Raw genomic sequence first — 25483 nt, forward strand, 5'->3', positions numbered from 1 at the left:
CAGTAGAGAGCATCGGACCCATGAAGACTCACAGCTGCATGGAGTAGGGAGACATCTACCGTTTGATTAATTGTACTCAGCAACTTCAGGGACACATAAAACAACTTTTTTTACATTAATTTTAATATTTTAGGACTGGGCCAATTTACAGTTATGAATAACTAAATCACCATGTAGTCAATGTGTATGGTTTGACAGAAAAGTTAGAAGAGTCAATTCAGTTTGGCATATTTTGTTGTGGTGAGTATTTTGGCTCAATTTGATTTAATATCCTAGAATATACCATGAAATAGATTAAGTAAGGGACCTGGATGGTTACTAAAATTATTGAAACACTTCAGCCAGTAAGTTTACTTTTACACAGAGGCTTTTGAGCAGCATTGCTTTTGGTTCTTTAAATTAAAGACTTGAATTTTGGTGGCTAAGCAACACACACCACTTTATTAATGATACCAAAACATTTCTTTTTTTTTACCCAGGTTTTCTTGTTGAGATCAAATATTCCTTTCACAGGGGAGCTGGTCAAGTTTCAACAAAATAAGGCTACAAACATTCAAATGCCAAAATTACAAATAGGTAGGCTAACTCTAAAGTGGTCAGCTAACATTTGCACAGACAGTCTTGTGTGTTGACCTTGTGCCACTGTGCATATTACTAAATCATAGGGAAGGAGCCTAGTCTAGGGGAGCTAATAACGGCATAAAGGTAATTTACAGTATAGGCCTATTCATAACACCACATTAGATTCATCGTTGATTTTGGCAACTATTAAAAATAAACTTTAGATTAAAATGTTGACCAGTTATAGTCACACTTAAGTTGTTTTCATTGTTTAAAATTTCAGTCTAGATTAAAAAAATAGCTCATAAACATTTAAGTCTAGAAAGTGATGTCAATAAAACAAAATAAGTAAGGTAAAATAATTGACTGCATAAATTTTCGCCGCCCTTTAAAGTTAATGACCAAATTCAGCAGAGGTGCTAATTGGTACTAGTAGATCACAATTAGTGAAATGGGGATCACCTGAGTGAAGTGAATGTGTCTCAAGTGATTGTAGTATAAAAGCACCTGTGTTTGGAAGGTCCAGTCACTGGTTAATCAGTGTTCCTGGCTACTATTACACCATGAAGACAAAAGAACACTCCATCATCAAGAAATGGAAGGAATACGGCACATGTGTAAGTCTGCCTAGATGAGGCTACACTGACAAACTGGGTGTCTGTGCAAGAAGGAGACTAGTGAGAGCAACCAACAAGACATCTATGACTACTCTGAAGGACACCAGCTTTGGCACATGAGATGGGATACAACAACTGTGGCCTGGGTTTTTCATGTTAGAGAGTTAAATGAATGTGGCAAAATAAAGGAAGATCCTGGAGGACAATCTTATTCAATCTGCAAGAAAACTACATCTTGGCAGAAGATTTTTTTTCCAGCAAGCCAATGACCCGAAGCATACAGCGAATGCTACACAGAAATGGTTTAGAGACAACAAGGTGAATGTTCTGAAGTGGCCGAGTCAAAAAGAGAAATTTGTAGCTGGACTTGAAAAGGACTGTTCACACCTGATCCCTGTGCAACCTAACAGATTTAGAGCAGTTTTGCTAAGAAGAATGGAGTAAAACTGCAGTGTCCAGATGTGCAAGTCTGACTGAGACCTATCCACACAGACTCAGAGCTGTGACTGCAGTCAAAGGTGCAGCTACAAAATACTGACTTGAAGGAGGTGAATATTTATATAGTTGCTTATTTTTATATTACACATTTTTAAAGTGTTCTTTTTTGTCAGAAAAGCCAAATTACATTGACCATGAATGTTTTACAGAATGACTGGTAAAATATCCAAGGGGGTGGATAATTTTATAGGCGCTCTGCCTTGAATGAAGGACTTTTAGTGTAGTACAGTGTGTTCCTTGGAGCCCCCCCCCCCAACGATACACCTTAACGACCCAGTGTAAATGCATTTTTATTATTGAGTGGAAAGATGAGACAACGATGTGTTTTCAACAGATCTGCAAAATTTGTCTGTTTTATATTGATTGCATTTGTTCTCCACACAACTTAGTTTATTTAAGTGTCTCACCAAAACCAAAATTGTCTTCAACTAAAATTACATTTGAACACATTAGATGATATTTTATTTCCCTTTCTCTAATAGTCATTTTACTGAGCCAACCTTGAACATATCATAATGTAACCTGTCACTGAAACCTGCTGATTTCAACACAGATTTTTTTTTTCCTTTTCAATTAACAGGACTTGATCCAATGTGTGGGTATCGGAGTGAGGATGAAGAAGAGTCTCCTGCAGCTTCAGCCAATATTATGAGAGTGAATTCTACCACCTGCAACAGGCTGAACGGACTTTTATCAACCAGGTATCACATTTTGGTTTAATTTGATGCAAATTCTACCCCTGACATAGAAAGAGGAGCTACAGTTCATCCTACCTAACAGCTTGTGCTCTCTCTGCCACACTGCTCTGCACAGGAACATGCATAAACAAGCACCTGCACTCTAACCTCATCTCTGCCTGGTAATTGATTCTTGGATTTTGAAGGTGCAACAGTCCAGCTCTTAACATTTTAGTCTTGTTCAGTCTCCTTGATAAAAACAAAATGTTATTACAGTTTTAATAATCATAAATCATTTTATTTACCTCATTACCATCCTTTCTATTCAAAGGAAAAAAGACTGCTGGCAAACATATTTAGTCATCATACTAACACTGATTAAGTGAGATTATTTCTTTAGAAATCCAATTGATATGGGTTCAAGAGAAACAGACCTATTTTTAATTTAAAATTTACAAACATCAGGAAAAACTTCTAGAAATATGTAGGCCTATGGGTTTATTGGCAACAACAGGAATTAACAAAACCACACACATAAAGGCCATGTTCATTGACTTTGATAACTCTGACTAGGACAACCAGGCCTACTGAATGATACAATTCATTTCCGATTTCAGAATATTATTGGAAAGTTCTGGTTGCACAACAGGAAGGAAAATACCACAAACTCTATGAAACTCAGAATTGATTGTTTGTGACACATAAAGTACCTATAGAGATATTACAGGGATATTATTGATGGCATAGGAAATAAAAACATCATAAAATACTCTATGATACAATGTCCATTAACTCCCTAGTGGCAGTTTGATTCCCTTTAAAGTATCAGACATAAAAATATAAAGCATGATATGTTGTGTGCACTCACAGTTGAGTGTCAGGGACAATATCATATTGATTTTTCAACATGCTCTGAGGCAGGCTGTAAAATGATTTTACTGCCCTTTAATACCAGCAGAGGGAGGCAATGAGTTATGAATGACTCTGGTCATTTACGGGCCAATAATCCCAGCAATGTCAACAAACTGTGCTGATGGAGCTCCTGTTTAGGACTGAGCAGCTGATAGAGATATGCTTCCACTTGTTTCCTCTGGGTCTGAATGACAGAAAGCCTGTCAGTAAATCGGTGCATGTGGTGAAATGTCACTTCATATTTTACCCGACGTTACAACTGAAAGCTACAAATGCAGCTCATGCACCCACACAGGAGAGCACGCAGGATGTCTTAGGTGATGTTAAAGATTAGATCTTTTTCAAAAATCTTTAACGTAGGTTTTTGTGATAACATCACTTTTCAACAATATCAGGGAGCCAAGAGGATCTGTGTTTTCACTTCACACAAATATTGGTGCTCTTTAAATAGAAACCATAAGGGTGTGGTGTTGCATATTTAAAAAAGGAAAGAAAAAGAGTCTGAGGAAGTCAACAGTCTGGGAACGTAAAAGAGCGTAATGGAAGACTCACTTCAACTCGAAGCATTCTGGTTCAAGTTATCTTATTACCACTAGACCTGCTGTGGATCTCTTAACACAAAACAGGCAGCAGGTAAAGTTTACCTGTTTTAAGCAGTGATTTCATTACCAGCGCTCATCAAGAGCAGTTATTTAATCACAGACAATGAACAGCTCATTAACCACAGAAAGAGACCGGGATCACTTGCAGATCCGTCACAACCAAAATTATTTTGGACTGATCCCACTGTCCTAAAACTTTCCCACCATCAGATTCTTCTTCACTTAGGGCGTTGAATACAATTAACATTTCACCATTAGTATCAGCTTTTTTAGCCCCTGGTATCCATGTTAGAGTTTGATCTTGACTCATGAGTGCACCAATAGAGAAAAGGTGTTCCTGTGGCGACATCTATTGTTTATTTGCTGATGTGAAATAAAACAGAGGGAAAATGAATGGTTTCTTATGGGGTAAATATCACATGCTTGGCAGTTTTAGGTATAAATGGTCATTTATTAAATTTGGAGTTACACAGACAACTTTTATGACACTAGGTGCTGCAAAACATTATTTTAGGAAAGGTCAAAGACTGACAGACTTAAAGATTTTACCAACACAAAGTTAAACACACTCAGGTAAATTTTACCCCATAGGGGTTCTAGGGTAAACATATTTCATTATGTTTTAATGCTTTTTAAATTGGCCACAGTATTGATATGAATTGGATCATTGTGTATCGTTCAGTCTTGCTTACCAGGAAATGTAAGTTTAAACCTGTACATTAACCCAGCCATTTTTTTAACCAGTTAATTATTAACTGGATTAAGGATGTGGCACACAGCCTTCTAGCTTCAGTTGTTTGTTGAGTATGTTGTGCTTTATTTTCAAGCCCTGCAAAGGTCATCAAAGTGCTTAGCTCCTAAAAAGTCATATTTTGACTATGCCACATCTTAAACTGTTAATATAAATGGCGATTTTACAAGAAAAACTTCAAATAGGTACCTGATACTACACTCAACATGGCTCATGTGCCGCATACTGTTGTCATACATGCTATGTGTTGCTTAAAATGCTTCACACTTGAAAAGTGACTTAAAAACATTGGATATTGAAAATCAAGAGGGAAATCTGACTGTGTTAAAAATACAACAACAATTATAATAATAATAATAATAATAATACATTATTTACCTTCAGATTGAACCTAATGCTAGCATTCAGCCACATCCAACATTTGAATTTAGGACAACGAATATAATTGAAGAGACATTAGTTGTAGAAATACACTCATCTTCTGAGAACTGAAACTCACAGGATGTACCTTTGCAAATATTCAGTATAGTACATCCCCAGTAGACGCACTATTTTACTGAATGATCTCTTGATTATACTGCACGTACAGTTAGCCTGACAACTCCCCACTTAAAAGGCTTATAGGTGGAGAGTACAGGAAGCTGAGAGTCTGCTGCAATATTCCTTGTTTCTAAAAAGGGGAAGTCACCTCCCTGACTTGTCGTGAATAGGCATCCAACCAAGTGCATGTTCATTGTGTAAGAACATCTGTTCCTGCCAGGCCTCCAGTCACTCTGCCTGTCCCCTCGCGGCTGCACAGGCCACTGATCTCACCGCTGAAAACAAAAGACTGGACATCGCTCTGACCTTGTGGGATCGTCCACGCCCATCTTTTACTCTCTCATTTATTTTTCCTTTCTCTCTTGTCGCCTCTCTTCCCTCTCACCGCGGTCAAAAGCAGAGTGATCAATCATTAAAATTGTCGTGGGCGCTGGGTGTGGGATTGTCAGGAAGCCCACCTCTGTAGCAAAAACTCACGTTGTGAAAAACATCCAAAGAGTGAGAGTGTGAGGGGGCTGCTGTTATTCAGCTGCATCTCTAGCCTTGTCATTCATGCTAACAAGCCTCACCAACAACACTGACATCAATGATACTAGCTTCTCTTTGCCACAGACTAGACATGAGTCAGACTTGAAAATGTGGTGCCTGTTTGCAGCACTTTGCAGATGAGGTATCTAGTGAAAAACTCCTGTTCAATAAAAGATTTAGCCCTTGATTTTTAGCAATCAGATGCTTCCTTTACATTTTAGCAGCACCAGACTAACAGTGAGAACAGAGGTACCTTTTGATTTATGCTTGAAGTTTTTTCTTTTCAAAACAGGACATTGTTGTCTGCAGAATTAGCAGACAAAGCCTAAGTCAGACTGCCATCCCAAACAAAGGAGAAATTCAAACACAAAATTCTCCATGTGAAGCACAAGGCTTGCCTTTAAATTCCTCGATGATGGAGGGTAGACGGGTGACAGGTCTTAGTATGACCCTTGGAATGACCTTGTTTGGTAACATTTCACATCCTGCCAGTGTTTCTTCTCCCAGGTGTGTCCAAGTCTCCCCCTGCGCTGTCAGAGAGTGCTGTCCCCCGTATGTGGAACCAATCATTCTTGGGCATCATGAAAACAACATCTGACAGCCGCGGTCACCATGGGCATCGTCCCCTGTGACCATCCTCGACGGGGGACCACAGAGGTAAGGCCGTGCTCGGCAATGCTCGAGGAAGATTTCAAAGGGTTTTGATGCTTCATTGTTAAAATTAAGGCATTGAACACAATGAAAGTTTTGATTGTGGCCATGAAAGAGGGGACAAAAATACAGAACATGAATAAGAGGAGAGGAAATGAATATTTAACATCTCACTGTCAGTAATTGACACGCTGGAATTAATAAAAATTATAATGAGATATTGTAAACAGCAGGCAGAATAGCAAATGGAGAGCACAGTCAAAACAGAGAAATTAGTCATCATAAGCATGGCTCTAGACTATAGGAATATAACAATAATTTCCACATCATGCTCTGAATGAATGTTGTGACATTTTTTACACATAAATGTGTCTATAGCTGTGCCAAACAAGCCAAGAAAAGTAAAAAAAAAAAATGTTACAAGACGTGACAGTGTTGGTTTGATAACCACTAGATTGTATTTCATCTTCTATTGTTCCTTGCTGGATTCCCTCTGCCTACCTTTGTCTTTTGTCTCGTGCAGCTCTCTGCCTGCCTGCATACTGTGCAGAGGGATGTGGAGATAAGGGAGCTGTTTGTGCATATCTACTATTTAGCCTCCCACTGGGTGTTGTAGGGAAAGGAGGTAAGAGTGGGAGGGGGGCGAGTGTGTGAGTGAGAAGAAGGAGAAAGCATTACACAAACAAAACCGTGCAGCTGATCAAAAAAAGAGCACAGACTTTTAAGGGGGTAAAAAAGACAAAATAAAGCTCAACTCATGGTCAGCTGTGCTTGAAAGATAAAATAGCTTTGCAGGAGTGTTTTGTAATCAATAATGCATGGCTGTCCATCTTCGGAAAAGAGAAAGCCCCTCCAAACACACCAGAGGCATCAGACACTTTTCATTTCATGCTGAAGGTCAGCGGAGCAGCATGGACGTCCCTGCAGTGCATAACACCAGGAAGTACACACGTACAGAAAAACACATTCACTACTGCCTATAGAGCTGTGTTTACATTCTGCTCCTCTTATAGGGAGGAACTTTGTAATTGCTTTTAATTCAGCTTGATCAATAATGTAATCTTATCTGTTTGGGTTAAAGGCTTTAGATTACAGCCTGAAAGTGTTATAACTTAATATTGCATGTTAAAGGAAGTACTTACTGGACACTGATTGATCCAAATGAGGTACAGGAAACGCCACCTTTCCTTTCTTCAATGCGCTGAGGGGGGGACAAAAGGGGACCAAAGCACTTTTTAATTACACATATTGAAGAATAACGTACGGGCCAGCTTGCAGGAACAAACATAATGTCACTATAATCATCCCCTCATTTTAAATGGTTCCCTGGATAGCTTTAACTCACAGATTTAAGACTTCTGAAGTCCTGAAGTAGGAAAAAGGCATTTCAAAAAAATATTGCATTAAATGTGTTGCTCAGAGCTGATCTACATAAACCTACAAGGACAGTTATCAAACCTTGTGCTGCACTGTAAAAAGATATAATACTGGTCAGCCTTGTCTTATCAAACAGTTGCCTTTTTACTAGTCCCCTATGCTCCTTTTAAGTCCATAACAACTCCTTTTTCCTTGGTCTAGTTAATGTTGTAATTTTCACTGAAGAGTCCTTTCTTTCTTTTAAAATAAAAGCAGCTCTATTTATTAAGAGACAAGATGACTAAGGAGTGCTGCTGCATGTATTTGGGAGGTGTCAAAAATAGGTGCTCTTAGGTCCCAAAGAAGAAATCTTGAAACCAAACAAGGAGAGGCCAAACTTGTAATTTGCTTAAGGGTTAAAAAGTCGTAACCAGAATAAAAACCCTGAGAAAACTATGGCAGGCTGTTTTGCAAAAACAAAAAGTCTTTAATAAATAGGCTAAATGCGTAGGCACAAATTACAATTCTGCTCTCTCCTTGTTTGTTTTCATCAAAGCAGAGCCCCTGCCCTTAGTTAAAGACAGCAGAGAAATCAAAAGTGAAACAAAAGCTGTTTTAAATGCAAACTAGTGGAATTTCAATAGGTAACAAAAAGGTAAGATTAATAGGGATTAACTACAGAAATTCTGAGAATAATTCCAATTAAAACATGGAATTTTATGAAAGCCCTAATGTTAATACAATTTCTGTTTTATTAAGAAAATCTTTTAGGAACATTTTTTAAGAAGTGTGTGTCCACCATAACATATATTGTTCATTTCCCTAAAGGCTACTGAAAGGTAGAATGTAAGAGAAATGTTTACATTTTGTTTGTCAAAAAGCAACAGAAGAGAAAAATACTTGGGACTAAGCACGAGTGTTGTTTGCTTTTTAACAATTTGATGATGTTGGAAAAAGTAAAACAAAAATTTTTTTCTTCAGAAAGTTCCCAGAGGCACAGATGGCTCAGCAGTCAATGCACGCCCCGTGTATGCCAGTGGCCCAGGTTCAAGTCCGTCCTGTAGCCATTTTCCCACGTCTCTCCCACACGCTCCCATTCTAACTTTATCCACTGTCCTGCTCCATAAATAAAGGCATTGAAAAACTAAAGAAATATGTGTTCAAAAAAATGTTTCCAAAAGAAACTTCTATCAAATGCTTTTAGACTTTAAATCATTTGTACTTTTATTCCTAAATTAATGAATGTCTTCTTAAGCTGTGATCTTGTGCAGAATGTGCCTCACTGGGATAGAATAATGTCCTTTTATGCTCATATAAGTGCATGAGACTGCAGGGCAGTGTGCAACACAGAGGGCACACAGAAATGAAAAGACAGATGGCAGTAATTTCCACATTAAAATAAATGTAAAAAAAACATTTGTGCACTTGAATCTGAGTATAACACTTGGATAGATGTTATGTGGATGTAGCAGGCATCGCTGATTTCATTATAAAGTGCAGTACCAGCAGTGTATTTTATGCTACAAATACATAAATCAAATATCACTCATTCAGATGGCACTGTCATCAGAAAAGACATACATCGTGCTGTAATAAGAAAACTTACACTGTTAAATGATTGCACATCATCTAAACATATTTGATACCAGGTATGAAGTTAAGTTTTTATTGCTTTGAACAAGTGTTTAATGAAAAATGTCCCACTAACATGCACATTCTTTATTTATTGTTTTACATTTTGAAATTAAGATCAAACATTAATGGGCAAATTAAAAGGTGGTCATATTTTAATTATGTATTTGTGCTTATTATTAGATAAAAGTGTTTTACTGATTAAAAAGAAACAGTAGAATACAATTGAGATTTGAATTTTATTGTGTCTCTCCTAATTAAGCATATTTGAGTCTTGAAAATTACGAAATGTAATTATTGTTCCCCATCATATCAACACTCAAATGTGCATAAGAGCGCTCCCTAGAGTTCTTAGATTTTGTTGTTAGCTGAGAACAAATCACTGATTTGAAAACTTAGGTGAATATCATAATTTTCCTTAAAATGATGGGATTAAAAAACAAATTACTCCTAAAGAATGGTTATTGAATAAACTAGCCTAGTCAGCCAACATCTGAGGACTAATTTAATGATACAAAGTAAAAGCCAAATAGTAACACAGTATAGACGTATGGTAGTATGGAGTGTTACCAAAGATGTCATTTTCATCTTCTCCTGATTATCATTTCATCTTATTCTTATGACTTTATCTCAGCGAAGACTCGGCCTTGATGCAAATTCCTCCTCACACTCCTGAGCATTTTTATCAACAGCTTTCTGCTCAGTCAGGATAACTGTTAAATATTAATCTCCCTCTCCCTCCTCACTGCATTATGACAGTAAGCTCATCACCTCATCACCTGCTCAGTAGTCACCAGCCTGCATTGATTTTCCCCCAGCTTCCACACATCTGGATGTTAAATTATGCTAACGGCTGCACAGCTTTGCCTTGGACACTAAGCATGCAGATACACTCACAGTAGAGCCACCTGACATATACACTTAAATGCACAGAGCCTTTATGCACACAGTAATAGATTGTATACTAATCTATGAATGCCTGAATGCTGTGTCCATATAGACAAAGCAGACACATTATCCCATCCCCCACCTCTAGCCACACTCACACACATACAGAGTACATAGAAAATTTATATTTGACTTCACAGATGCAAATAGTAGGACACATGCACACTTACATATAGACATGTGAATGCACCAGCCTGAATTCTTCAGAAACCAGAGCATTATGCTAACACTCCTGCACTCAGTACCTTTCAGCCACATTGTGCAATGATTAAAGCTTGTTTAAGCAATTTAAAATCACAGCTATCCTTGTCCCTTTAACCAGAGAAAATTGTATTTATTGATAGAAGTAGGTAGTTGGCCCCCTTTCAGCTCGTTACTGAAGGAAAACCAGTCCATATTGTCCTCCTCTGGTTACATCCAAAATAGCTGATAACTCAGTGAAAAAGGTTATTAAGCATTTGGTTGAGCGGACAATGTGGCGCCAACATAAGGACAGTAGCATCCTGCTGCAAAGACACACTCCTCGAGATAAAGGACAAAAAATTGTGACATATACAAATGCTTTACTTCATAACTCTGTCAAAAGTTTACACAGTTTTCTACTGTGTTCTGTTGTTTCACCACTTTCCACCATGATGATAATGGCTAAATGTTCTATGAAATTTACAAGTTATTTCCTCTAACACTGCCACAGCAACATCAATTAATGTGATATGTACATCAGTGAGGATTGAAGCAAAAATAAATAATGCTTGAGTTACTTTTTTTCGCTCTAACTTAGGTACTAACTCAGTTACTTTTTGATAGTAGTAACTAGTAACTGTAACTAATTACTATTTTTCAGTAATTGCCCATCATTGCCTAGTTGTGATCACTGTAAACAGGCATCATCTAAACACATTAAGCACATCTAAAGTACAAAACGCTCGGCTCAAGGGCAGGTTGGGAAAACTCTGCCCTTATGTCCCCAGATTTGAAATGGCAGTGAGCAGAGCAATTGACTTTTTAGAGAATGGGATGGATCCGTACTGTCAAATAACTTCAATACTAAAGGCCATTTCACTGAGAACGGCGTTAGAATTAGACTTTGGGAGTTAGATCAACTCTCGATTGTTTAACACAGAGACACAGGTTTGAAATGCTGACTCCTTGAGTGTATGACAGGAGATTGTTCCAATTTGTTTCAAAAACAAACAACAGGGGTGTCCAAACTATGGCCCGGGGCCAAATGCGGCCTGCAGTCCAATTTTGATTGCCCCACAGCGAATTCTAGAAACAAACATCTCAACAAAAAGAATTTATTGATGTGTTTTGTTGTAACTGCAAACTGCTCTTGCAACCCTCCTCAGCCCCAGCTCCTCCTTTATTCTGCTTCTGACTTAATTAATGTCATACACCTCGCTTTGTTGATATCAAAGTGGCCCCAACATCCTTATGTATTTCCATATGTGACCCTCAGTGGAAAAAGTTTGGACACCCCTGACATACAACAAAAGGAAAATGGTTCCAAATGAAGAGCTTATTGGTAACTGAAATACAGTCTTTTTTTTTTTTTTTTACTGGACAAAAAATTAGTTCTCCATAAAGAGCCAAGGGTGGATTAAATAAGGCCAAGCTTTTGTTTACTAGCAGAATAACATAGATCAGTGGTTCCTAACCTTTTTTCCTTAGCCGCCCCCCCCCCCCCACTCGCATCCATAAATGGCTCAGCACCCCCAGGACCCACAAAAAGTACACATCAATTTTAGTTGTTTTCAGTGACAAATTCCAAACATAACAGGCCTACATACAATTGCTCTTGAAAAAGATCTATGTATAAACTATCCATTATTATGATAATGTATTAGAGCCACTTTAGAAAAAAAAGTATAAACTGGATGTGATAATTTTCAAGAAAAAAATCCAAATTCACGAGTTTTAAAAAGTCATTTATTTAAGAGTAAATTTTAAAAACATATGACTTCAAAAGCTGTAAATGTATGTGAACAAAAACTGTTTTCAGTTTGGTTTCTTGCAAATTTTTGACTTTACTACGTTTTAAATTCAGAACTTTTTTGAGATTTAAATGTGAAAATTTAAGACTTTTAAACTCTGATATTTTGAGGTTTCCCCCAGAAATGTGCAGCTTTTTAAACCCTGAAATTCTGTTTGTTTTCTTAACACAGATTTTACAATCTCAAAAACTTCTTCTCCCCCTAAAACATCCACCTTTTTTTGCCCAAAATAAATAATGGATCCTCTTATTTTTTGTCTTTTAGGTTAGCTTTCATACACTGCTCACACATTATGTTTCTAATCATTATTTTTTTCAAAAATGTACATCTAATTTTCCCTGTAGGTTGGGAACCACTGCCATAGATTATACCTTAAGGGGGGTCATCACTATGCATTGAGGTGCTTCCACTTGAAGCATTAAGGATTATCGATTAATGCCTGAACAGATATAACTCGTTGTTAAGGCATTGTCTACACAGGGTAATGCACACCTGTATGCACACAAACATATGCACTGACATTATCACTCTGTACTAAAAGGGAGCGCTATATGCTAAAGATCCTCCACCGAAGATGACACACAAGGATAATCAGTTTCCTGCCACGTGAAGCCGGGGCCCCATGACGGCTCAGATCAATTAGACAGCATTAAAGCCCGGCCCCAGAACAGCCATGGAGACTTCCTAATGTCTTCTCTTTCCTCTGCAGGGTGCTAACAAAATCCATCTTCTCCTTCGTCCAAACCTAATTACAGGTAGAGATGCGCTGTGCGAGATGAAAAGCCGGCAGAGGCTTTGATGGATGGTAGGCTCCTGCAAAACAGAGCAAACAGGTGATTAACATGACAATAGGGATGAGGAAGGGGTCTCATACAAAGACACAAGGGGGAGGGTGCTGGGGTGGGAGCAGAGGTGCACACATGTGTATAATGTGTGCGTGTTTGGGAGACAAAGGCACCAAAGTGCAGCAGATAAAGAGAGTTGAGGACAAGAGCTGAAAACTTTGATGTGTTGTGAAGTCCGTTCAGTTTGTGTGTTGTGGTGAAAGAGAACAGAAAACAGTCGAGCAGGGAGTGACCAGAGGCTTAATGGAGGTGTTGGAGTTCTGTGCAGGGATAAATAATTGATCCTTTGACAAAGTAAACCTCATGAATTTTTCATGGCGGCATATTTGTGGGTGAATCATGAAGATGTGATAGCTGTATCGGTTTAAGTTGTCAGGTATAGCTTTAAAGGAGCTGCTCCTCCAAACAGTATATAGTTGACCAAATGAGCTCAGAGGCCAGTTTGGGAGCTTATATCAGGGAGAATCTGACTCTGTTTACATTAATCATTCACAGTGGGGTTTAAATGAACGCATACAATGAAAACGCGGTTTGAGAGCAAAACCACTTCCGTGGCTTATGATATGGCTTATTAAATGTGTATTCTTTGCAGAAGTATTTGACTAAACTAAACAATATCTGTAGAGGAACTATATTTAAGATAAATGCCAGGGATGTATAAAGCACGAGTAACAATTGCTTTGCTGTTGGTTGGTTTGCAGAAGTTGTTTTTCCCCTCTCTCTCGGCTGTAAATCATTCAATGTGTCCATTTAGAAGTGTTACATTTGGGTAGCATCTCTATAGAGCATGAGACAACCTCCAGGGTGGAAAAATGAAGCCAAAGTACAGGTGCATTTCATGTTGTTCCATGAGTGTCCACTAGAGGCTGGCTCTAAAGGCCCATTTATGGTAGTACTATTGCATCTGAAATTAAAGTAGTCATTTTTACAGCAGAAATCAGCTGTTTTACAGCATGGTTCAAAACCTGCCAAGAAGACTGGTTATTCTTCTTTTTATTTCTACCAAGTTATTGTAAAAAAAAAAAAATTATGTAACGTTTCAATTTCCTTAGATAGTTTGTTTTTATATGACTGTGGTGTTAGAGCATTTCTGAGTGAGCTTTGATCAAACAAAGTGGACTAACAGAGAAATCTAGAGAGAAGTCTGTGGGCTTCACACCTCAAATCAACCATCAAATATTTCTAAAGGAATGCTGACTTGTTTTACTTGTTGAGTTAACAAATTGCGGTTGTACAGTGTTCGCTGCACTGAACAAAAACTCCCTACATTCTGGAACATTCTGAAAATTAGAGCGCATAAAAAAAAAAAAAAATTTCACCCACTTGGATGTTTTACCCTTTCATTGATTTTATAAATCAAACATGGTCAATATATAAGTATATATATATTTTACAAAAGCCCTGCAATTGACTGGCGACCAGTCCAGAGTGTACCCTGCCTCTCGCCCAATGACAGCTGGGATAGTCCCCCCCCCCAAAAAAAACAGAGTAAGAGGTATAGAAAATAGATGGATATTTTACAAAAAAATACAAAAATTAGATGTCAAAGTGAAAACAGGTTTCTACAAAGTTACACCAATTAAATTAAAATATGTAAGGTTAAAAAAAAAGGTATATAAATATTCACCCCCTTTAAATTGACTGATCTAATTCAACAGAGGTCCAGCCAGTTGGTGCCAATAGTCCCACAGTTAGTGAAATGGGGATGACCTGAGTGCACTGAATGGGTTTCCAGTTATAGTGGTATAAAGACACCTATGTCTGGAAGGTCCAGCTGCTGTTTAATCAGTATTCCTGGCTACCATAACACCAGAGAGACAAAGTAACACTCCAAGAATCACAGAGAAATGGTTATAGGCACTGAACATCACCTGGAGCTCAGTTAAATTCATCATCAAGAACTCCAAGGAATATGGCACATGAGTAAATGTGCTTAGATGAGGCTGTCCTCACAAACCATGCAAGAAGAAGACTAGTAAGAGAGACCACCAAGACACCTATGAAAATTCTGAAGGAGTTACAAGCTTCAGCAGCTGAGGTGGGAGAGACTCTGCATACAACAACTGTTGCCCTGGTTCTTCACCAGTCAAAGATTTATGGGAGAGTGGCAAAGAGAAAGCCACTGTTGAAGAAAACTCAGCTTAAATCTTGACTAGAGTTCACTGAAAGACATGTGGGAGACTCCATGATCAAGTAGAAGAAAGTTCTTTGGTCTGATGAGACCAAAATAGTGCTTTTTGGCTATCAGACAAGATGTTATATTTGGCAGACACCAAACACTGCACATCACCCCAAACACACCATCCTCAATGTGAAGCACGGTGTTGGTAGTATCATGTTGTGGGGATGCTTCTCAGCAGCCAGCCCTGAAAGGCTTGTAAAGGTAGAGAATAAAATGAAAGTGGTTAAATATAGGACAATCCTGGAGGACAATGTTGTGCGGTCTGCATGAGAACTACAGCTAGGGAGAAGAGTCAAAGCCCAGACCTCAATCCAATAAAGAATTTGTGGCTGGACTTGAATGGGCTGTTCATGCCCGATCCCCATGGAACCTGACAGAGCTTGAGCAGTTTTGCAAAGAATAATGGAATAACATTGCAGTGTTTAGATAGAAAAGCCTGATTGAGATCCACACAAACTCACTCAGTGCTGTGATTGCAGCCACAGGTGCATCTACTAAACACTGACTTGAAGGGGGTGAATATTTATGCAGTCACTTACCTCTCATATTCTTAATCGACATTACTTTGTAGAAATTTGCTTTTAGTTTGACATTGAAAAGAGATTTTTTTTTTGTAAAAAAATGTAAAACAAAGTATATATACAGTGCTTAACAAATTTATTAGACCACCTGTCTCAGAGACCATCCAGCATCATGAAGTGCTTTAATGCGGACTCTTTATTTTCAGTGAGCTCTCCACAGTTTACCATTTTGAACAGGAATGAGGAATTTCAAACTGAATTCACCTTTTTATACCTAAATTTGAGCCGGCTCACTGGGCTTTTCTGAGTAGTCAGAAATTAATCAAGCATAAATATTCAACCACTAAAACTAAATTTTCTGTTCAGGAATGCAAGTAAATAACTATAATTTGACATATTAATCAAGAAATAATAATGTGCTTTACTATTTTTTCAGTTTTTTGTAAATCAGTCAATTTGAAAATTCATGAATACAATAATAATTATATTTTAGCATTTAAAATATCATTTGGGTTAAAGAGCTTCTACATATTGGTGTATTAACCATTGCAGAAACATAAAAAATGATTCTAGTTTTACCAGTTTTTACCAATGCTGTTAATTTAGGGCAGCTGTGGCATAAACTTTACTTTGGTTAGGGTTAGGGTGGTCAAATAAATTTGTTAAGCACTGTATATTTGTACATTTTTAATAGAATATGCTGTGGTTCATTGTTATTATCATACATATTTGCCATCCTCATTGTCTGACGTATTCACCTGCCAAAGATCAGCACCTTTTCTCACCTGATCACATGATCATTACAACATTTTAATTAAGCCTAACTGTGGTAAGACTGATTATAAAGGCCTACATTATTGGAGACAGTCTTGAGATAGCTCCCAGGAAACAAATGTACTGGCTGCGCAAAAAGTCTGAGGAAAAGACTAGTCAGCAGTTATGATTAAATAAAATCATATTGTTTGATTTTATTTCAAATAATGGTATAATTTGATATTAAATGTTGTCCCATTTTTCACCTCCTCTCTCCAAGGTTCTGCAGAACCTCCTAGCTTCCCCTTTGGAACAGGATTTCCACTTTGAAAAACATCGCTTTAGGTGCCCTAAAATGGATGCACAGAAAAAATAGTAACAAAAGCGCTCACTATGACAGATTTAACTAAACATAAAAGCTTGTATATTTTCTCACTTCAAAGTTTCTTTTTCTCTTTTCGAAAAATAGAAAACAAGTCAAGACGAGCATCAAAAAGCCACAGTTCTTTAAGTATGAAAGAGACAACATCTCAGAAAGCACTTACAGCAGCAGTTTTGGCAGCAAACCATCATTTCCTGTGAGAACTGCAACCTTAAAGACTTCTGACAACATACAACAGACAGAAAGCTCAGGCTTTATAAAGACAGTGAAATACAGCGGAGATGATGAACCACCTGCCACTAAAGTATAAATCCATCTTTTTATTGTTCAATTGGTCGACTCACTCTGTATAAACTGTCTGTGATTCAAGGACTGGCACCGAAATCTCCGTTAGTGTCTGTAATAACTGTCTCGTCAGTGGGCAGCCAGTCATTCATTCACTCTTTGTTGACAGCCAGCATTGTTCTGAAAGTGGAGGGTTACTTATTTTTAATCTTATAATTACGTTTGCAGGAGACTTGCTTCTGGTTAAACTGTTGAAAATGTTAACAAAAGCTCTTCCAGGGGACAATTTCACATACAGAAAGTAAAGATAAAATGTTTGTCTGGTAAAGTTGGGATTAAGTAAGAAGAAGAGGAATAAAAGAAAACACTTTTACACATTGTTGAACATACTACACACAGAGGCTGAAATTAATGCACAAACACAATCCTACATGGACTAACAAAGAGAGGTCAGAGAGGGGCTAAGCACCCAGGCAGTTTAGGGTCTGGCACCTTGCTCAAAGGCACCTGAAGCAGTTACGGATTCCCTACAGACAGAACTACAGCAGTCCTGTGGTTCTAGATCATGCACTGAAGTAAAGAAGTAGTAATGCAATAGAAAATAGTTGATATGATCAGTGATTTTCTAATTTCATTATAAGCATTTTTTCTATGAGCATTTTAATAATCATTATAATAATCAATGTGGATTTTCTGTCAATCAAGATATAAGTTAAGCTGTGGTGATTTGAGGAAATGTTACAGGTAAAGGTTGATCATGAGGTCTAATGACTTTGACCTCCAAACTCTAACCAGTTCAGCCTGGAGTCACAGTGGACATTTGGGCAAAATTTGCAGGAAATACATTAAACCATTCATGGTAAATTAGGAATGCACATTAGCCTTATGATCTTGATCTTTGACTTATGAACGCAAAATCCTTTCAGTTCATCCCTGAGCCAAAGTGGACATTTGTGCAGGATTAAAAGAAATCTCTCAGAGCATTCATGAGATATTGCTTCACAAGTAAGCAGTGTTGGGGGTAAGATGTGGCGGAGTAATCAGTTAGAGCAGTGTTTCCTAAAATTCTTTTCTGAAGACCCACTTTTTACAAGGTACAAGCCATCGCAACCTAACAGCTTTTGAACATTATTGCTTATCAAGTCTGCCTTCTGTGGTTGCCTCAGCTGGCTCGTTGAGCTGATATCTGGTGCTAGCTTGCATAATGTTGATTCCAGACTCAGTCTGGTCCCCCGAATTTGCGAGACAGTCTGGCTGCAGACTATTCATCTCTGATGGCCACTCTCACTGACCATTTACCATATCTCAGAAAATCGGATTAAACTTCTGTTTAGGGTTAGAGTAAGGGCTAAGGTAAAAACCTTCCCTCCAAAACATTATCACAAAAATTTTTGTAAGGCTAAGTCAGCAGTCTGCTTAAAGAAAAAAAAGCTCGCCCTCCATGACAACAATCTAATGCAGCAAGTGTAGCTTATGTAGCTCTGTAAACTACATATATAACAGAACTTATGTAGCTAAAGATAAACTGACAAATCATCTGATTTATCTACACAGCTAAGTTAGCTTTAGCTACTTTGCTAAAGCTCATATTGCTAAAGCTAACTTAACAAAAGATAACATTGCTGTGTAGCTATTGTAGCTATGTAGCCAATATAGCTAAAGCTAAGCACAGAAAGCAGCTATATAGGCTATGTAGGCATGTTAACTATGTAGCTACATTAGCTATGTTGCTACATTAGCTTTATCTACATTTGTTAAACCTCATGCTGACACCAAAGCTTATGTAGCTACATTGGCTTATGTAGAAACGTTAATAACATACCTAGCATAGCTATGTTGCCTTTAGCTGAGGCAAACAAAGCTAAAGCAGTCCACCGATTGTGTAGCTACTTCTAAGCGGTGTGTATGTCATTTATTCCCAGACTAGATTTCTGACCTTTTCCTCAGTTTTATTTGTAAAATGTTACTTAGTCTGCAACGTGGTTATTCTATGAATGTAGCCGCCAGTTTGTCAAGTTTAAAGAAAATTCCCCAAAGAAGTCTAAAGATATCTTGTGTACAAAAATGACCTAGAAAGCAGGAGATGAACATAAGGCCCAATGAACTTGCAATTTGACTTAAGAATCAGATCAGTTTATCCATGAGTTGTGGTGAACATTTGCCAAACTTAAAGAAAACCCCTCGAAGCATTTAAGAGACATTTTGTTCTCACGCAAGGGATGAATGTAAGGCCCACAGACCTTGACCTATGCAGTTCATCACTGAGTCAGAGGGAGCATTTCAGCAAAGTATATTGAAAATTTCATCTGGAGATTTCTTGAGTTGTGTGTTTGGATATTGTGGCTCTGAGGTATGAAGATATCTATTCAAGGCTAGAACGGTGCTACTCAAAAAGCGTAAGACACAAACAGTGCTTCTGTCTTCTTCCTTTACAGTCTGTGTGTGGTTGGTTAATCTACTAAATGTGGGCTACATTTTTTTTTTATTGGTGACCCTTTCTTGACCCATTTATAATCCTTAAAAGCTGCAGGCTCGTTGCCCCTCCACATCCAGTCCCCACATCTTTTGTGTAAATGAGACGATGTTCTATTGTTCATTCAGAATCCACATTATAAAACACTGTTGTATAGATCTGCGGCTCAGACTACACTCAAACCCAAACACACAAAAAATGCTGTAACCCCTTGCTTGATGGCCCATCACATGATTGAAATACACAGTAATTCCCAGTCTATGGCAGAAATGTTCCTGTGGGATTAGTGTTGTGGACAAGACTCCTTTGTTTCAGGTTTGAGTCGAACATTCTCGCCGCTCTCAAATCATTTCACAACTACAAACCTCCTTTCTGCTCAGAAACCTCTGAATGTAATCATCCAAATCACCCTGACCTGCTACCACCCTTTTTAAATATATGTCATTATTCATCACAACACAAAGACAGCTGTGTTTCCATCACACTAAATATTTGTTTCATATCCAACTGAGGAGTAATTAAGCAACAAAAAGCATGCTTCAAATGCCAAGTTATATGTCGAGTTTGCACAATAGTTGTGTATGAGGGGAAGGGTGTGAATAAGGGACTCACAGCGCTTTCAAGAGGGACGCTGTGGAACTTCCAATGCACATTTGTCATGCTTTTAAGTGATTTACAAATGAGAGGCATGCAGGCTTTGTGAAGGGGGAGAGAGGAGCTTTGTGTGTCCCTCCCTCCCTGCAGCATATAGATGGAGTTAGAAATTGTGTTTGTGCGTCATCAGTGGTCATTAAAGCAGGAGATAGACCAGAGCCACTTGAAGTGATGAAGGAGAGAAGGAAAAAGGCCTGATGACGATGATGAAGATTGTAGATGTATTTCCGGGGCTTTGTATTTATAGATTGCTGCAGAAGAGCACAAATATAAGCAAGAACTGTGAACCATTTTTGTGGCAAGACATGTTTGAGCACTAGAGAGGCCAGAGTTCCAACACTAGAAAGACAATGAGAGGTCATTTTGACTGCTAGATTACAAACTCACACTGTTATTTCTGATAGTAGATGGCATAGAATTTGATGCGAGGTTTTTGTTTGTTTGTTTGTTTGTTTGTTTGATCCTGCTGTTAGTCTGGGAAAAAAATGAAGCTTTGCTACATCCGAGCTAACCAAGCAAAGCTGCAGCAACATAGTAAAAGAAACTTGCTACATGAAAGAGATTTTTACAAGGGATGTCATAAGATTAAAAACCTCAATCCTGATCAATCTCTGAATTTCTGTAGTTAATCACAATTAATTGCACCCTTTTCAGCACATTTATTTTGGATTTACAATTGTTTTGTGTCATTTTGAGTTTTCCACTGTCTTAAAGTAAGGTTATTGACTTCTTTTTACTTATTACAGACTTTTGACTTGTCCACTGAGCTTTCCGTGAGTTAAATCTGTGAGTGAAATGAGACACTAAGGAGCACCCCACATCAGTGGGGTTGCAGAGAGAAACTCCAGTAATTTTATCAAAGTGTGTAAAAAAGGACATAAATCATGCGATTCATCAAAATTTTGAAAATGAGTGTACTAATTGTGGACCATAATTAATCACAATTAATGAAATTAACCTTGACAGCCCTAGTAGGCAGCCCTAATTTGTTAATTTTATTATATTTCCTGCAAATATAAGTTTTATTTATGTGTGTGTTATTTGCACTGTTCCAAACTAAAGTCATGATTTTAACTTAAGAAAATATTGTAAATTTTGCCTTACCATACCAAAAAATGTTTTCTGTTGTGTCTTTTTGTCTGTAACAGCTGGGTAGAGGGGTTAACTGAAAGTGGACAAACCTGAAATTTAGGGATTTACTGAATTTATGCTGATATTTACAAACTCATTTTGGCTAATACCAATATCAATATTTAAATGTAGTTCAGACCTTAAACTTCTGACCTTGAAACACCTTAAAGGGAACATATTTTACCCTTTTAAGACAAGACCCCAAAACATGCCTGTGAAGTTTGTTGCTGAGAAAACACTCTAGTATAGGATTTTTGCATGTCTAAAATCTCCTCTCTTTCAGCCCTTCTTAGAACGAGCCATTTCTGTGTCTGTGGCTTTAAATGGTAATTAGCTGTCTGACTCCGCCCCTGACCACACCCCTCTCAGGAAATGAATGTGGCTCTCCTGATGTTACAATGTTACAGACACTTTTATTCAAAGTTAAGGACCTGATTTGGATTCGAACCATCAATCCACCCAACCCAGAAAAACATCAGCAGGGTAACCCACAGAACTATTCAGCATCTCAGCTGGTATCTGAGAGGAAGATCAGGAGAAGAGCGTGGAACTTTCTTCCAAGTGGGGAGGGCCAACCAAACCTGGGAGCGGGTGCTTACTCCCCCTTGACATCATGAGGGTTAAATCTACTTGTTTTAGGACACATTTTCTGAATGGTGGAGAAAGACAGGGTGGAGGAGAATGCATTTTTCTAGTATCTGAGGGGATTGTGGACAGGCCAGGGGCACATATTTTTGTTAGAAAAGCCTGAAAATGTGATTTTTGCATAATATGTCCCCTTTAAAGTTTAAAGATGAACAAAGAAAACTTAAGTCCTTAGAGCAACTTAAGGAATAAGAATAAGCAAAGAATGAAAGACTTGTTTCATCCAGCCTAGAACTTCGCAAACTGATTGTAATTGTAAATATGGCCAATATTTAAAAGTAAAAAGTTCGAAGCCAGGATTAAATTATGTATTGACCTGATTTAGAAGTAGTTATGTGAACAGTGGCTAACTTTAGCAGCATTAGCTTAAGCAAAGGCCAACATAGCTACACTAGCTATGAAGTTAATGCCACTACATAAGCCAATGTAGCTATGTTAGCTTTAGGAACGGGAGTGTTAGCAAGTGTAGCAAAAGCTAATGTACATTAGTTGTAGTGAAGGAAATATACGCTAATGTAGCTCTATTAGCTTTAGTGTAAGCTACATTAGCTACATAGCTAAGTTACAAACATAGATAATGTAGTTAATGTAGCCTCATTAGCTGTATTCACTGTTTACCAAACTTTATTAAATGTTTTGTAATCACGTTTTGCAGGTTAGGTTTTCGACTTTTATCTTTTGTGAGCCTTTACCTCAACTCTAACCTGAACCGTAACTTGAAGCTTAGTGGTCTGCAAGAGAGGGCTAGTGAGATCTGTGGTCTGAAGCCAGACTGCCTTGCCTCAGCCTGCTTTAATGAAACCACAAAACATCTAAAAAAGGTCTGATAGGGAGATTACTCTTTGAGAGACAATGAATGTTACCGAGCAACTAAATTTATTTTTAAATGCAGCAAAATTTCTGCAGTCAAAATGACTGCATGTAGTCTTTCTTGGTAGAGGTGATCACTTTTTCTTGTCAGTTGCACAATTTGTAAAAATGACAGTTTAAATAAAAATACAAATGCTTTTCAGAAAAGTTGACCGGCAGCATAGCAACTTGATTCAGCAAAGTTTTTATACATATAAATGTGGAAACAGTCAAAGTGACTGCCAAGTCTTTTTAGTGTCAATATTTCTTACATAAAAACAAATGTGAGAAATAACAAGCAGGTTAATTCTCACATTTAAATTCACTTAACTGCAGCTCTTTTGTTACCACACCCTCTTATTCACATGCACACACATGCTCTAACTCTCTCCATCACACATCATCACCACACAATTATAATAGACAAGTTCTCAAGTAAACACACCATCTCCAAGTGAAGTGACGAAGTCTTTCCAACTTTATTTCTTCCCCCTTAGACCACTTTTGACTCATTTATTGACTTTCTTTCAGAATGCAGGGGCGGCTTGTTTTAGCCAGGCTGCTCTTGAACAAAGATGAGAGAGAAGAGGAAAAAAGACAGAGGAAGAGGGAGGAGGGACGATTTAAAAAGGCTGCCCATCCCCCCTCTCACGCATGCCTTTACCATGATTTCCTCCCGCACCTTCCTATATGAGGCCTGTTTTTTTTTTTTTGTTTCAGCTTTCCTTCTTAAGCCCTAAATATGATGTAAAACTGACTTATACTGCTCCATGTGGCTTTTTTGTGAGTCTGGTGTTGATTCAAGAATTTTCTTTGGCACATTTCCTGCTTGAGGCAACAGGTTTCTTTGTGTGGAGGTTAGTAGACTGTAATAAATATTGTTTCAGTGTGATCCCATGCAAACATACACTCCATATGCCCTCAATTCTTTCGCACTGAGGTCATAAACTCACACTTTTCTATGTCAGCTGTTTTGAACATGGCTTCTGTGTGGAGGCTATTGTTACCGGCTGTGTGTGGAGGACTCAGGCTCTACACTTTGCAGAAAGGATTGGGGGTGGGTTTGGCGTTGTGAATTGGGATGGTGCTATTTGGGGGGGTTATTTCTCCCAACATACACATCACTTGAGTAAGGTAAACTCCATATAGGGCTAATTACAAAGTGTTTGAGCACTTGGGGCAATACAAACAACAGCTGTCTGTGGCATAAGTAGGAAAGTCAAACACACCGTTGCGAACAGAGGCACACACACGCTGCAAGATCAAGATAAGTGTGCGGCAACTGAAGACGTCAGTGTGCAAAACAACATTTTTTTCCACAGTTGCAGATAAAGGTGCACAAACTCGCAGGTGAAAGATGCTCACCAGGAGAGGGGAGGTAGTGCCAGGCTGTGTGAATCTGCTCCCCACATGTTTATTTGTTCACCAGATCAGACACAAGTGTGTTGCAGATTGTGGAAAAAGCCAGCAGCCCAGCTGTGTGTGGCAGTTTTTAGCCAACAGCTCATGTACAGCTGGAGATTAACTCTTTCAGCCTGTCAGGAGCTGAGAAGTGAACTCACCTGCTGCTGTCTTAGAGGAATGACAGTTTGCTAAACTTGGACTCACATCACACACATTTCTCTGCTCGATTTTTAGTGAGTAGGAGTGAGCAGAGATTAGAGGATATTCCTTCATTTTTACAGATATGACTCTGTAGACTACACCACAGTTTGAAGTCTGAAAACCAGGAGTGTCCTTAGCTAAAGGCTCATTTGTGCTCCATGTTTGCAGCACATATGGATACAGGTGCAGCCTTGCCTGCACCCTTCATTGGTCTGGTGTGCTATACTTTCTGTTGAAGCTGTAGATATGGACCAAATGTTGTAATACAACCAGTAATGAAAGGGGCAGTGAAAGTTCATGTTAAAGCAAGAGAACACAACAAATAAAACTAGTTTAGAAAAAAGACAGAACTTTAGTCAGACTTTCTATGGAAATATTGCCAAGTACAATGATTTTTTTTTTTTTTTCCCAGGAACTACAAACCTACAAATGATATCAGCTCACCTGGGCACAGAGACGGACAACAGATCAGCTGGGTGGAGAATGGACAAAGCAGCAACCAAGGAGTCATCTGGGTCTGTGTAAATTCATATTTCAAGTCTACCCCAGTGTCAGATGCAGGGGATTATGTTGGCAGAAATGGCTGTATCATTTAAAATGCACAGATCTTTTTGCATACGGATTAACATACTTCAATCTTATTGGTCAGATATTGCCTACTCTGTCAAATATATTTTCTTACCACTTATTGTTCCATATTCTCATTTTCACCATAGGCCAGTGGTTCTCAACCTTTTCAAAATAAAAGAGCCAGACCCCCTCTGTACCTGAAGATGGTTGAACACAGCCATGCACAGTCAAGGATAGTCATGTGCAGACAAGGTTGCCCATGGGGGGGATAAATGGGAGAGATTTCTAGGGCCCAGTCGAACTGGGGGACCATGGAGGTCA

The 25483-nt window shown here is 38.3% G+C and overlaps 1 long non-coding RNA gene across 1 annotated transcript; it reads left to right on the forward strand.

The window, feature by feature from the left end:
• The first annotated feature begins 25 nt into the window (after positions 1-25).
• Positions 26-25170, forward strand: LOC121512975. Its single transcript, XR_005992161.1, has 4 exons — positions 26-240; positions 2257-2377; positions 6194-6343; positions 25005-25170. It is a non-coding gene; the product is annotated as an uncharacterized LOC121512975 (long non-coding RNA).
• The last annotated feature ends 313 nt before the right edge of the window (positions 25171-25483 follow it).

The sequence above is a fragment of the Cheilinus undulatus genome, linkage group 8 (assembly GCF_018320785.1).
Source record: "Cheilinus undulatus linkage group 8, ASM1832078v1, whole genome shotgun sequence".
In the NCBI taxonomy this organism is placed as follows: Eukaryota; Metazoa; Chordata; class Actinopteri; order Labriformes; family Labridae; genus Cheilinus; species Cheilinus undulatus.